Source organism: Chlorocebus sabaeus, chromosome 3 (assembly GCF_047675955.1).
Source record: "Chlorocebus sabaeus isolate Y175 chromosome 3, mChlSab1.0.hap1, whole genome shotgun sequence".
Lineage (NCBI taxonomy): Eukaryota > Metazoa > Chordata > Mammalia > Primates > Cercopithecidae > Chlorocebus > Chlorocebus sabaeus.
Genome location: NC_132906.1, coordinates 93,284,143 through 93,297,438, shown reverse-complemented (window position 1 = coordinate 93,297,438; position 13,296 = coordinate 93,284,143). Strand labels below are relative to the sequence as shown.

At 45.6% G+C, this 13,296-nt stretch overlaps 1 protein-coding gene across 3 annotated transcripts in view; it reads right to left on the bottom strand.

The window, feature by feature from the left end:
• The window catches only part of LOC103214812 (uncharacterized), a 682,137-nt gene that overhangs the window by 361,144 nt on the left and 307,697 nt on the right, over positions 1 to 13,296 (bottom strand). For all 3 annotated transcript variants that reach the window (XM_073014508.1, XM_073014507.1, XM_073014509.1), the window contains exon 2: positions 13,108 to 13,228. The gene's annotated coding sequence lies outside the window, so the exon portion shown is untranslated. The remainder of the gene's footprint in view (positions 1 to 13,107; positions 13,229 to 13,296) is intronic.

Here is a 13,296-nt window from a genome sequence, read left to right as displayed (position 1 = left end):
TCTACTGCCTCTGGACCAGGGTTTATCTGCACCTGCTCTAGTGATAGTTTGGACCAGACAATTCTGTGTGTGTGTATTTGGGGTGGAGGGAGGGCAGAATCTCATGCATGTAAAATGCTTCGGAACATTCCTGCCTTTGGCACACCAGACACCAAACACCCCCACGTCCCAGCAGTGACAATCAAACATTTATTCACATATCGCCAAATTCTCCTGGGGTGAACCAGCCCCACTCCAGTTGAGAATCACAGAGAACCACTGGTCTAGAGGTCAAGGATGCAGAAGATAGCACAGCTCTCCACTCCCCTCCTTCGGCCAGGGACTCAGTTGTGGTTAATCCAGCCATCATTTAAACACTCAAAATTGCCTAGCGTTCCCAAGGATTTCCTTTCTTTTAGACAAGATGAATTTTGGAGTTAATGTTAGCTGAAAATATCAGACATAAGATAAAGAATAACATAGAAATGATTAAGAAATAAAACTGATTTTTCTGCATCCTCTCCTTCTGAGGAAATTTCGGCGCTGTGGGATGAAGGGTGAGTGGAGTGTTGGCCCGTTTTCCCACTGCATGTCCTTGAGGTCCAGACAAAACAGAAGAGGGCAGATGCTGGACAGGGATCACCAGCCCATTTTGTCCATGTTGGCAGGTCAGACCCACCAGAATCAAAATCCACTGGAACGAAGACTTCATAGGAGCCTCAGAATGTTTTCAAGAAGAGGTGCTGTATAAAGAATATAAAGCTCACAGGAATAATTTATGCACATAATTTTAGGGCTTACCAACTGGATCCTAGGACATCATGTTGTTTACTTCAAGATCTTTAGTTCAAATTCAAAGTCTATCTGTCCATCATCCATCGCTCACCCACCCACCCACCCATCTAGCATCTATTCACCCATCCATCCATCCATATATCCATGTATTCAATATTTATTCCATGTTTGGCATGTACTGTCCACGAGGAGAAAATTATGTGCTTGGTGTGGAGAGTGAAAAGGGTGAATCAGACCTGATTCCTACATGCAGCATGGAATTTAATCAACAAAGAAATAAATTTGGCTACACAAATTTACTTCACCTTTGTTTCTGTCTTCTCAAAAGGTACAGACAATGGACTAATGAGCAAACACATATGTATTTCACATATGACATTGTTACATTGCGTAACTGGATGGTAACTATGACAGGGGAGCAAAGGTCGCACTCATTAGCCGCTTATGCTTCTGGAAGTGGGGTCAGTATTCGAATGACTGTATCAGTTGTTAGACAAATTGTGTTGATTGTTACATGTTTCAACATGTATGTGTGTGTATAAATAGACACATGTATATTCACATACACATATGTTATTTGAATGATATGTTTCACATATGTTTTCACCCACAACCTTGCAATGCTGAAGCAAACCTCTCAATATCAGGAGCCATGTCTCATTTCTCTCTGAATTCCCAATATATTCACATACATAACACGCATTACATAACGTTTGATGAGTGAGTGATGGACCGAATGCCAGGCACTGTACTGGTGCTGGGGATAGATAAATCGACTCAGTCTCTGCCTTCAAGGAGCATTTTGTCTAGTTGGGGATAGAGCCTAGACAGCGTGATTAAAGTCAGAGGTGACAATAGAAGGATGTAGTGGTTGATTTTGCCAGGTGACTGGGAGATATCTAAGGAGGGGTGAGGCTGTGCTTTGTTCCTGTAGGGTTAGCAGATTGAACGGGGCTCTGAACCCCCACCAAGATAGCACAGGGCTTCTTTTAAAGGTACGAACCCACCAGGATAAAGAGAAAAGGGAATGAAAGAGCAGTAACACAATTTTGGAAGCTGGAGAGTAGACAGATGATTGACAATGAGTTTGGAAGACCAGAGAAGGCTGCAGCTGGGCCAGCAGTGGGGAGAGTTGTTGTAGCTGACACCACAGGACAGGCTCCCAAAGGCCAGTGCTGCCAGTGCCAGGGACCTTTGAGAGCTGTAAATCAATTGAAATAAAAGCAGGCAGATGGATCAAAAATCTCTTTAGAAGTGGTCAGATTCCTAGATCTCCATTCCCAATGCATGCAGGTGGGAGGATGCCCTCCTCACCCCCCAGCAGGAGGCCAGAGATGTGACCTCTGCAGGGTAAAACAGGGGACTGCAGTGCAGGTGCACATGGGGGCACCACCACGGAAATGGGAGTCAGTGAGCGTTGATGTCTTCAGCTCTTTCCCTTTCTTGGTCCTCATAACAAAGCTATCACAGGCCATGCAATCCAGAGGAAAGTTTGTAGCATCTGAATTGATAAAGAAAAATGACCTAAAATTACCGACATTGAAGTCCCTCAACTTAAAGGAGTAGTTGACTTCCCCACAGTAAATCTCACAATCATCAAAACCTGGCCTGGAGCGTCCAGTTGACCTTTTAGTGCTTCTTTCTTTAATATGAGCAAAGAACCAAATGGCATCAGACACAGGAACAAAAGCTCAAATACGAACTGCAGAGATCGAAACCAATAAACAGAAACACATTTGCTTAGATAAATCAGAAACCGGGCCAGGCGCAGTGACTCACACCTGTAATCCCAGCACTTTGGGAGGCCGAGGTGGGCGGATCACTTGAGGTCAGGAGTTCGAGACCAGCATGACCAACATAGTGAAACCCTGTCTCTACCAAAAATACAAAACAAAACAAAACAAAACAAAACAAAACAAAAAATTAGCTGGCCGTGGTGGCATGCACCTATAATCCCAGCTACTCAGGAGGCTGAGGCAGGAGAATCACTTGAACCTGGAAGTGGAGGTTGCAGTGAGCTGAGATCGTGCCATCGCACTCCAGCCTGGGCAACAGAGCAAGACTCTGTCTCAAAAAAAAATAAATAATAAATAAAAAAATAAATCAGAGACCACATAGGAAGAAGCAAACTTTATAGGAACTACCATTAATTCTTTAGAGAGATAAGAGACAATATTACATCAAAGAAACAAGAACAGAAAGCTATAAAAAGGACCATTTGGACTGAAATTAAATATATGATGGCAGAAATGAAAATCTCAAAAATGAGAGTGGGAAATAAAGTGAAATGAACCTCTCAAAATGTAGAGCAAATAAACAAAGAAATAGAAAATAGAAATAGGAGTACAGAAATAGAAAACAGGAAGGGAAGATGATAACATCACAGCATTAGTATGGGAAGTCCAATGACCAAATGACCTCTAGCAAGGTAAGAGTGAAAACAAAGAGGAGGAAATAATCAATAGAAGAATTCCAGAAAATTTCTAGGACATGATTTTCCAAATTAAAGAAGCCCATTACTTGCCCAGAACAATGGATGAATACACATCTGCATCAGAGTGTTGCTCAGTGGAGTTCCTAAACATAGGAAAAAAGAAATAAGATCACATACAGAGGATCAGAACAACATCATCCTTTTCAACAGCAGTTAAGGAAGCTGGAGGACAGTAGAGAAATGCCTTCACAACCCTGGATGAAAACTGTTTTCTGCTGGGACTTCTACATCTATCCCAAATCTCAAATTTAAAAGAAGATAGAGATTACCTTCAGATATAAAAGTTCTCAAAAAATTTATCTCTTATGCACATCTTATCAGAAAGCTGCTGAAGGACATGCTCCAACAAAAAGAGGGAGTGAATCAGAAATGGGAGAAATACACATTCCAGGAAACAAGTGATACAATACAAGAGAAAGGCAAAGGGAATCACCACATAATGTGGTGTGAGATCCCCAGGAAGCCATATGTGTCAAAGGAGAAATTGGAAACAACTCTAGATGAGAAAAGCTTAGAGACTCAAGGAGGGATTCTTCAAGAAGATGAAAATGATAAAATACTGGGTCTACATGAAAGTATTGAATAATTAGATAATTAGAGAAGAGTCTGGATTGTAATTAGTTATAAGTACATAGAAAACAAAGGGATTAAAAAAACAATGATCAATTCCAGGAAATTTGTGCAGGAAGGAAACGTGATCATGGCACACTGCATGCACTAACTGTTAATTACATTACATAGATACAGACATGTAAACATTTCTAAAATAAGGTAGCACTGTAACACTGGGAGGATGGTGGTGGATGGTGAAAGAAAGCTTATTCACTTTTCCACAGTATGAACTCAACAAATAAATGCCTAAAACAGAAACTCCAAGGAATAGCAATCTAAACACTTTTATTTAGAAATGTGGAGGTAATACCAAAAGAATCAGAAAGAAGAGTTCAAAGTGTTTGTGTCTGAGGAGGGATAAATGGGAGTAGGGTAGGCAAGGGATTTTTATGATTTGTACAAATGCTAGAGAATGATGTAACTCTTTAACTATATGCATGCTTACCATTTGATAAAAATAAAAACTAGGCCGGGTGTGGTGGCTCACACCTGTAATCCTAGCACTTTGGGAGGCCAAGGTGGGTGGATTGCCTGAGCTCAGGAGTTCAAGACCAGCCCGGGCAACACAGTGAAACCCTGTCTCTACTGAAACACAAAAAATTAGCCAAGCGTGGCAGTGTGCACCTGTAGTCCCAGCTACTCAGGAGGCTGAGGCAGGAGAATTGCTTGAACCCGGGAGGCAGAGGTTGCAGTGAGCCACGATTATGCCACTGCACTCTAGCCTAGGTGATAGAGTGAGACTCCTTCTTGAAAAATAAAAAATAAATAAATAAAATAAAATAATGAAAATAAAATAAAAACTAAAATAAAACTAAAGGCTTAATTGGAGTTCACCAAGAAGGTAAGACAGAGGTACCATATTCCATTTGAGGGCACAGAGATAACGAGCAAGGTTATGCATCCAAGAGTGTTTTGTGGGAATGGGAGTGGTGTGTACAGGGCTGGAAGAAGAGAGGTTAGAGGGGGTATTGAGGGCAAGGATGTAGACATTGACAGAGGCCCGCCTGCAGAGGATCTTGTATTCTATTTTAAGTCATTTGGACCTTTCTGGTAAGAACCAGGAAAATCATTGTATAGGAAACCAGAGCACGATCTGCTTTGCAGTTTACTAGTGTGGCTCCGCTGTTGAAATGGGGCAGAGTTGAAGACAGTCAATAAAAGAGGCAAGGTTAGCTTGGAGGCTACTGTAGTCATTCTGGTGGCAACAAGAAAATGGATTGAAGAGACATTGAGAAAAAGAATATGTTAAACTTAATGCTATTGTGATGAAGATTTTGGCTGGATATTTGAAATTCCAGCTACGAACTAGATTGAGAAAAAATTTGAAAAAACTGGCATTCATGGAATTTTGACTTGAGCAATTGAACTAATTGTGACATGAATCCAGCAAGACTATAGGCTCCATGAGGACAGGGTAAGATCTACCTTGTTCAACACCACCTCTCCAGTACCTGGTATAGGTCCTTCCATAGCAGGTACAATGGAACATAAAAGTAGGTGACTTTCACCTTCCAAATATCCTCCTCCACGATCTTTCCCCCTTTCCATTTGAGTGGAATAGAGGCAACATCTTGGTGCCCTTAGCAACAACCTATAGAGGATGATAGATCACAGGACAGAAGAGGTTTGGATCCCTGAGTCACCACCTGGAGAAGAACCATCCCACCTGGAACACCTCCAGCCATCTGTCATGGGGCTGGGAATAAGTCATGACAGCCACAACTTATTTGGGGGTTTATAGGAATTAGTTGCCTTAACTACTGTTGCTGCAAGTTTGGGGGATAGATATTACCTACATAAGATGTAGATTTGGGGAGTTAATTTCTCTCTCGCTGCATACTCCTTGCTCTAACTCATTGACTAATTCATCTCACAGAAAATGCTGATCAGTCAGAAATGACTTCATTTGATCCAGACAATAAGGCCAGGGTAGCAATAGAAGGCTGGAAGGAATGTGCAGGTACAGGGCTGAAACAATCGGGGACACCATGGAAAGGCAGAGCAAAGCAGTGCAGGTAGTGAGGGAAGTAATTTGGAAGGAGGCAGAGCCAAACAGTGTGGACTCATCCCCCCCTCTGCTCCCCAAAGAATCACCCATCCCCTGCACTCCAGTCACACAAAGGAAGACTAAGTACACAGCTGACCTAAAGCCACAGCCTGAAGAGACGGATTAACATGTGCCCTGGGTGGAGTCATGTCCTCCCACCCCCATGTCCTTCCTGGTTCCTGTGAATGCGACTGCTATGGTTTGAGTGTGTCTCCGCCTCCTCCAATACAGGTGTTGGCAATGTGATGGGATTGAGAGGTAGGGCTTTTTAGAGGTGACTTGGCCCAGAGGACTTTTTCCTCCTGGGGGCATCAAGTGTGTTTATAAAAGGGCTTGACCAGGAGCTCGTCTCTATTCCTCATTGACACATGAGGACGCAGCAAGAAGGCCCCTACCAGACACCGGGTGCCCACAACTGGATCTAGGACTTCCAACCTCCAGAACTGTGTGAAAGAAGTGTCTGTTCTTTATCAATTACCCAGTCCATGGCATTCTGTGACAGTAGCACAAAGGCCCTAAGACAGTGACATTATCTGGAAATGGGGTATTTGCAGATATAATTAGTTGAGGTGAGGTCACACTGGAGTGGGGGCCTTGCATCCAGCATGGCCTCTCCTTATAAGAAGAGAAGGAGGTTGAGTGCAGTGGCTCATGCCTGTAATCCCAGCACTTTGGGCGACTGAGGCGGGTGGATCATCTGAGGTCAGGGGTTCGAGACCAGCCTGGCCAACATGGTGAAACCCCATCTCTACTAAAAATACAAAAAAATTAGCCGGGCATGGTGGCCGGCACCTGTAATCCCAACTACTCAGGAGGCTGAGGTAGGAGAATCACTAGGACCCTGGGGGCGGAGGTTGCAGTAAACTGAAAATGCACCATTGCACTCCAGCCTGGGCGACAGAGCAAGACTCTGTCTCACCAAAAAAAAAAAAAAGAAAGAAAGGTTAGAGCCACACATGAAGAATGCCCGTGAAGATGGAGGCGGACGCCGGGGCAATGCTTCTGCAAGGCAGGGAATTCCAAGGCCTGCCAGCAGCATGGAGACTGGAAGGCTCAAGAAGGATCCTCTTCTGCAGGTCCCCATGGGAACACAGCCCGCCAAGCCCCTAGTCTGGGACTTCTGGCCTCCAGAACTACCGAGACTACGGAGCACTGCCCAGTCTGTGGTGGTTTGTGACAGCAGCCCCAGGAAACAGACACAACCAGGAATTGTAAAAAGACGAAAACACACTTGTAGCCACAGCCACCAGAGGAAGCAGGAACAGGGTGGGCGGGAGTCCCAGTGCAGTGACACCTGTGACACCATGGGAGTGCCACCAGGAGGAGACCAGCCACCTGCCACACTGACTCGCCTGCTAGAAGGGGTGACTAGGCAGTGGCCGGGGCAGATGCAAGCAGGACCTGCACCTGAGTGTGCTGACTGGCCAGGCGCCTCATGATGCAGCTGGAGGGAAAGCGCTCAGGCCCCCACCCTGACCAAGTTTTCCAAATTTAATGGTCTTTTCCAACATAAATAACTTCCTCATGGGGCTGCGAGGACAAGGGCCAAGGCATTGGCTGCCCTTTAGTTCTGCAGCCACAGGGTGGGATCTGGATGGATCTGCCCCGGATGGCCAGTGCAGGGTTTACCCTGGAGCACCTCAGCTCTTCAGAGCACGGGGTTCAGATCCAGCAGCACATGGAAACACAAAACATCTTTGTTCCTATGCTAAGAAGATAAATCAGCAACCCAGTCGTACCCCACACTGGCCTCAACTGCTGCCGTTCTGAGTTCAGACTTTCCCTGCCCTCAGGTCATTGTAATGTCATGTGGCCTGTGACCTGCTTACATAACTCATCACACTGAACAAGCTTAGCACAGATTTGAACTTTAGGTTCCAGAGCTGGGTGCAGCCTTGGGTCAAAATTTAAAACTCTTCTGGAAAAGGCCAACCTAGTGAGGCCTTCCTTCTCCAATGTAATATGCTTAGGTAGCTTTTAAACATGCACGTACTTATCTACCTTTCTAATGCAAAGAGACTAACTGAGCATAACAAATTAACCCTCCCCATTAGGGCTTGAACTCCCCAGGGGCCTCATTCATCCTCTGGGCTGCCAAGCTGAACACTATTCCTGACGTAAGGTTTGTGGAATGGAAATGGACCTTCACGGCCTTTGCAGGCACTGTTCATCTAATCAGTTATTAATTGGCTTTAAAAGTGTGAATTGCTTCTGAGAGTAGAGAACCCACTGCTCTCCCAGGACCTGCCTGAACCCAGCTCAGGCAGTGCCTTCTCTAGGAGGGGTAGAAAGAGCTGGATACAGCACACACCTTCCCCTTCCCGCTCTTCAAGGCTGAAGATGTCGCCTGCTGTGCCAGGGTTCCCACAGCCTTCAATCTTGAGAAGAAGGATGGTCCAGGCTAGGCTGCTACAGCGTCCCAGTGCCAGCGCCTCTGCACAGCACCTGGCTGCTGCAAAGCTTTGCGGTCCAGTCCCATATAAACTGCAGAGTGAGATGCTCAGGAGGGAGTCACCGAGCACACCTGGTGCTCCACCAGCAAGGTCAGCACCATCGTCATTACCACCCTGTTTAATGTCTCACCTGCAGCCCTGCATGCACCCTGAGACACCTGGCTGCCAAGCCAAGTGTTTCTGATTCATTTGTGCTTCTGATGGAGCCTCGGGCATCAACTGGTGGGAGAAAACCCTCCAGAAAGTCAATGACGTCATCTTGCCACGATTCCAGCAGCTCAGACCGCCCCAGTCATCAGCTCATCCGCGTCGTTTTCTCTCCAGAGTCGAGACCATGGTGTAGGTTAGGATTTGCTCCATAACAACCCGTCCCCAAAACAGAGCAGCTGAGAAGGATTTGTTAATTTTTACAAAGATGTGGGCTGACTGGGTGGCCCCTTGGCTGGCCTTCCCTAGGCCACTTGGGTGTCTGTGTCCAGCTGCATGCCTGGCTGGACTTCTCATGTGGCTGGGATGCCAGGGAAGGTTTCCTGGGAGGAATGGTACAGAATCAGAGCTCATGTTGTGATAGGCTTGCCCTAGGGAGGGAACAGCATTCCAGGTAGAGGGGTCCACAAAAGCCACGGCAGGAGGGCAGTGGGGGCCACCGATCTGCCAGCAGTGAGCGCATACCCCACTGTGAGGCTTGGCACAGAGAGTGAGGCAACTCCGTCAGCACCGCCCATGCATCTGTCCTGTAGGAAAGGACTTAAGGACTGCAGGCTCAACTATGATTTCACCTAAACAGGGTGGGTACATCGGAGCAGTCCAGCGACACCAGAGCACAGAGAGGAGGGAGCATTTGCCATTGGGTGGATCAGGGACCCCTCATGGGAGAGAAGAACGTTCCCAACAGAAGTGTGTGGAGCTTCTCTTGCCACGCCTCACTTGCGCATGCTGCCCATGGCCAGAACACTTTCTTCTCCTTTTGTTGATTGCAATATTTTCTCTAAAGTCCAGCCCTCTGGCGGTTTCCCTAAAGACACAGCCTAAATGGGTGCCTGATCCTCATCTGGGCTCTAAGTCCTTCTAACCTCAGTGATCCAGGCAAGGTGGACCCAAGAAAATGACCTCCTGGGTTGATGTGTCTGGACGAGAGTGTTTAGCATGAAAGTGAATGCTTGGGGGGAGGGAGTAATGATTCCCTGCATCCCGCTGGCTGCCACCCGCTGCCACCTCTCCTGCCAGGACAGGTGGCGGTTTTGCTCGTCCTGCTCCTTCTCTGCTGCCACCACTAGACTCTGAGCCCTGGCGCTACCCTGGGCTCCACAGTCCCCTCCCAGTCAGTCTTTCCGTCTGCAACGCCCCCTCCATCTGCCGCACAGCTCCGAAAATTGTCTCCTGAAGGAAGAAAACCTAATGGTGGCCTCCCTGCCTCTCGGCTTTAAAGTACTGGACTTCAAAAGACAATGACGTACGTCACGGAGATCAGCGTGCTAATGGGAGTCGGCTTTTGCTTTCTGTGGGTGCTGTTGCAGATTCCCACAAATGATGCCTTAGAGCAAGGCAGATTGCTCACCACACGCTTCTAGAGGTGGAAAGTCTTATGGCTCAGATGGTCTCCCTGCTCTGGGTCTCCCCAGGTAGAGACAGAGGCCCGGCAGGCAGGCCGTGACTGAGAACCTCAAGGGGGGAATTCGCTTCCAGGCTCACTGGGGTGGCTGGCAGAGTGTAACCAGCCACCCCGTTTCCTTGCTGGCCGCCCTCAGGGGCCATGCTCAGCACCTGCAGCTGCCCACAACCCCGGCCCACAGCCTCCTGCAGCCTCCAAGCCAGGAACAATGGGTTCAGTCCCGACCCTCCTGTCTCTGAACTCCCGTTCTGCCTCTGCTCTCCAGGTGATTGTCAGGGCTCCCGTGCTTCTACTGGGTCCATTGCAGCATCCAGGGGAATGTCCCTATCTTGTTCTCCTAACCTTAACCCCATCTGCAAAGCCACATTTGCCAGGTAACACGACATTTTCACAGGTTCCAGGAATCAGGGCAAAGACATCCTTGGGGGACCCTTCTGTCTACCTCGTTGACAAAGTCATGGGAGCTCTTCCTTCCAGAAGGTGAATTAGGTTTCCCTGGATTGGGGATTTCATGAATTTGGCTAAAATCTCTGATACAACCTCATGCATCAGTCAGATAGGCAGCTGGCTGCCACCATGATGGATGGTCAGCATCCCAGAGAGCACCACAGGAAGCCTTGGCTTTGCCCACGGCATGTGTCCACAGGAACTCATTGGGGTGGGGTGGGGTGGGGGGCCGCTTACCCCAGTCATGTGAAGCTGCGGCGTTCTAAGCATGGCCAGCTTCTCCCAGAGGAGAGCAGAGTCCTGGAGCGCCTTGGGCCACAAAGCAAGTCTTCCATGTGGCAGCAACATCTGCCACCTGGCCCATCTTGCCTAAAGTGGCCCAGGCATTGCAGTCCCACCATGTGCCTGGAAGGCAGCAAGGCCTGGAGAGAGGCCACCCCACAGCCAGGAGCTTTGGGCCACCTGCAATGTACCAGGCACCGGGCATGGTGCTTCACACAGAGTTGCCAATTTAGGAAAAACAATGGACTTTAGTGCCCAGGCTCAAGGTCAGTGCCCAGGCTCAAGGTCAGTGCTCAAATCCACCTGCCTTAAAACTCTGCTTTAACATTGTTAGGAGGTTTTCAATTAACACGAACAACTTTCAGCTCAAAACCAAAAGATAAACACATGCTCTGAGCATATCGATGCCTTGGAGACTAAAGAAAACTCAACAGTCTTCACCTTTGCTTTTGGAAAGGCTGTGCTGTGTGCACTGCAGTCTGACTTACTGCAGTGTTCTCCATGAACAGGACAATAAGGACCCATCTGACTTACTGCAGAGTTCTCCACGAACAGGACAATAAGGACCCATTTGACTTACTGCAGAGTTCTCCACGAACAAGACAATAAGGACCCATCTGACTTACTGCACATCTCACTCTGCAGTCTAAATGGGACTGGACTTGCAGCAACCAGGTGCTGTGCAAAGGCACTGGTGCTGGGACGCTGTAGCACCCCAGCCTGGACCATCCTTATTCTCAAGGTTGAAGGCTGTGGGAACCCTTGCACAGCAGGCGACATCTTCAGCCTTGCAGAGAGGGACTTACTGCACAGAATTCTCCACGAACAGGACAATAAGGACCCATCTCTTTCACTCCCCTTTTCCCTTAAAAAAACAGTAACATTAAACAAATGTATCCAGCTCCTCTCTCCCCCTCTCCCTCCTTTATCCCTCTCTCTCATTCCCCCTTCAAGGTTAGGTCACCTTCCACACAAGAATATCAGAACAAACATCTGAGTGAACGGGAAATACAGATAACAAAAATTCACCCCAAGGAAGCAGCAGGCTTTAAAGGATGTCCTGTGCATGGTGGAGTCCATGATATGTCCTTTAAAATTACTTTTCCTTTTGCATTAATTATGATGACTTGATCCCAAGCATTTCAAAGAGATAAGTAAAAGCTAAAACTTTGTAAGGCGAAATTATCATTATTTTTAACAGTAAGATTTTCTCCTATACCTCTCTCTTAATAAATCAATAACTTGCAAAGTAAGGTTAACTATTGTGTCAATTTAGATGACAATTAGCAGAATACATATACAAAAATTGATATAATTCTTATATATCATCAATGAAAAAGTTGTTCACAATAACCATATCATATGAGGATATACTGAAATAAATGTTATAAAAAATATATCTTTATCAAGCCAATATTTACAAAGGAAACAGATATAAAGTAAACAAGCATATCATAATCCTACATAGTAAAGTCATTATGTATATTGCAAAGATGTCAATTCACCCAAAATTATTTAATAAATTGAATGAAATTCCAATAAGAAGTCAACATAATTTTGCAAACTTAACTAAGTTATATTAAACTGGATATGGAAGTACAAATGAGTAAGAAAAATAATGAAGGGATGTCCTTTGGCTTCATTTGAAAACAAGCTGTATCAGGCCATACCAACTCAGACTTGCGGCACTGACAGGTGATGAGATAGGAGTTCAATGGCAGAGACAGAGAAGCAGAAATAGAACTGAACTATGCATTATTCTTTAATGTAAGAATGTATTTTAAATCAGTGGAGAAAGACTGAATTATTCAATAAATTCTGCTGAAATAATTATTTAATTATAAACAATAAATAAATACATTTTGGCACTTGTACTCAAACCATGCATCTAAATATACTCCAGACGAAGAAGAAAATCTTAAACAACTATAGAAAGAAAATGTCATATGTGTAGAGATCCGGTGTGGAGACAGATTTTGTAAACATGACATCAAAGATAAAACACTAAGGAAAAATTTGATGGACTTGACAACCTAAAATTTCTATACTTTTTAATATTAAAAAATAGAGGCAAATGACAAATTGGGGAAAACATTTAAAATATATACAGTACTCAAAGTCTATTAAGTATCTCAATATGTAAAGAGCACTTATAAATCAATAAGAAAAAAGATCTCTATGGAAGAATCTCTATGGATGCAAATAGTTCAGAAAGGCAGACCAATACACAGCCAGTTCCCACAAGAAAGCAGTGCAACCTCACTCACAGCCAAACACACACACTGATACCAGCTACCATTGTTTTAATGGCCAAAACCAGAAAGACTTCAGAAATTCACAATACTCCAATTGTCAAGTGGAGATAAGTATCAAGAATCACACATACCTTGTCCATGAGTGTGTCCATTTGTGTAAAACTTCCAGAGTGCAGATTTCCAACGTGTCTCAGATGCCTCAGAAATGGTTACCTCCTTTGGATCCACAATTCTGCTTTATCACTCTTCCCTCTATGGAAATAATCAGAAATAGATATGAAGGATTTTACTAAGGATAAAAATTGTAGGCCGGGCGCGGT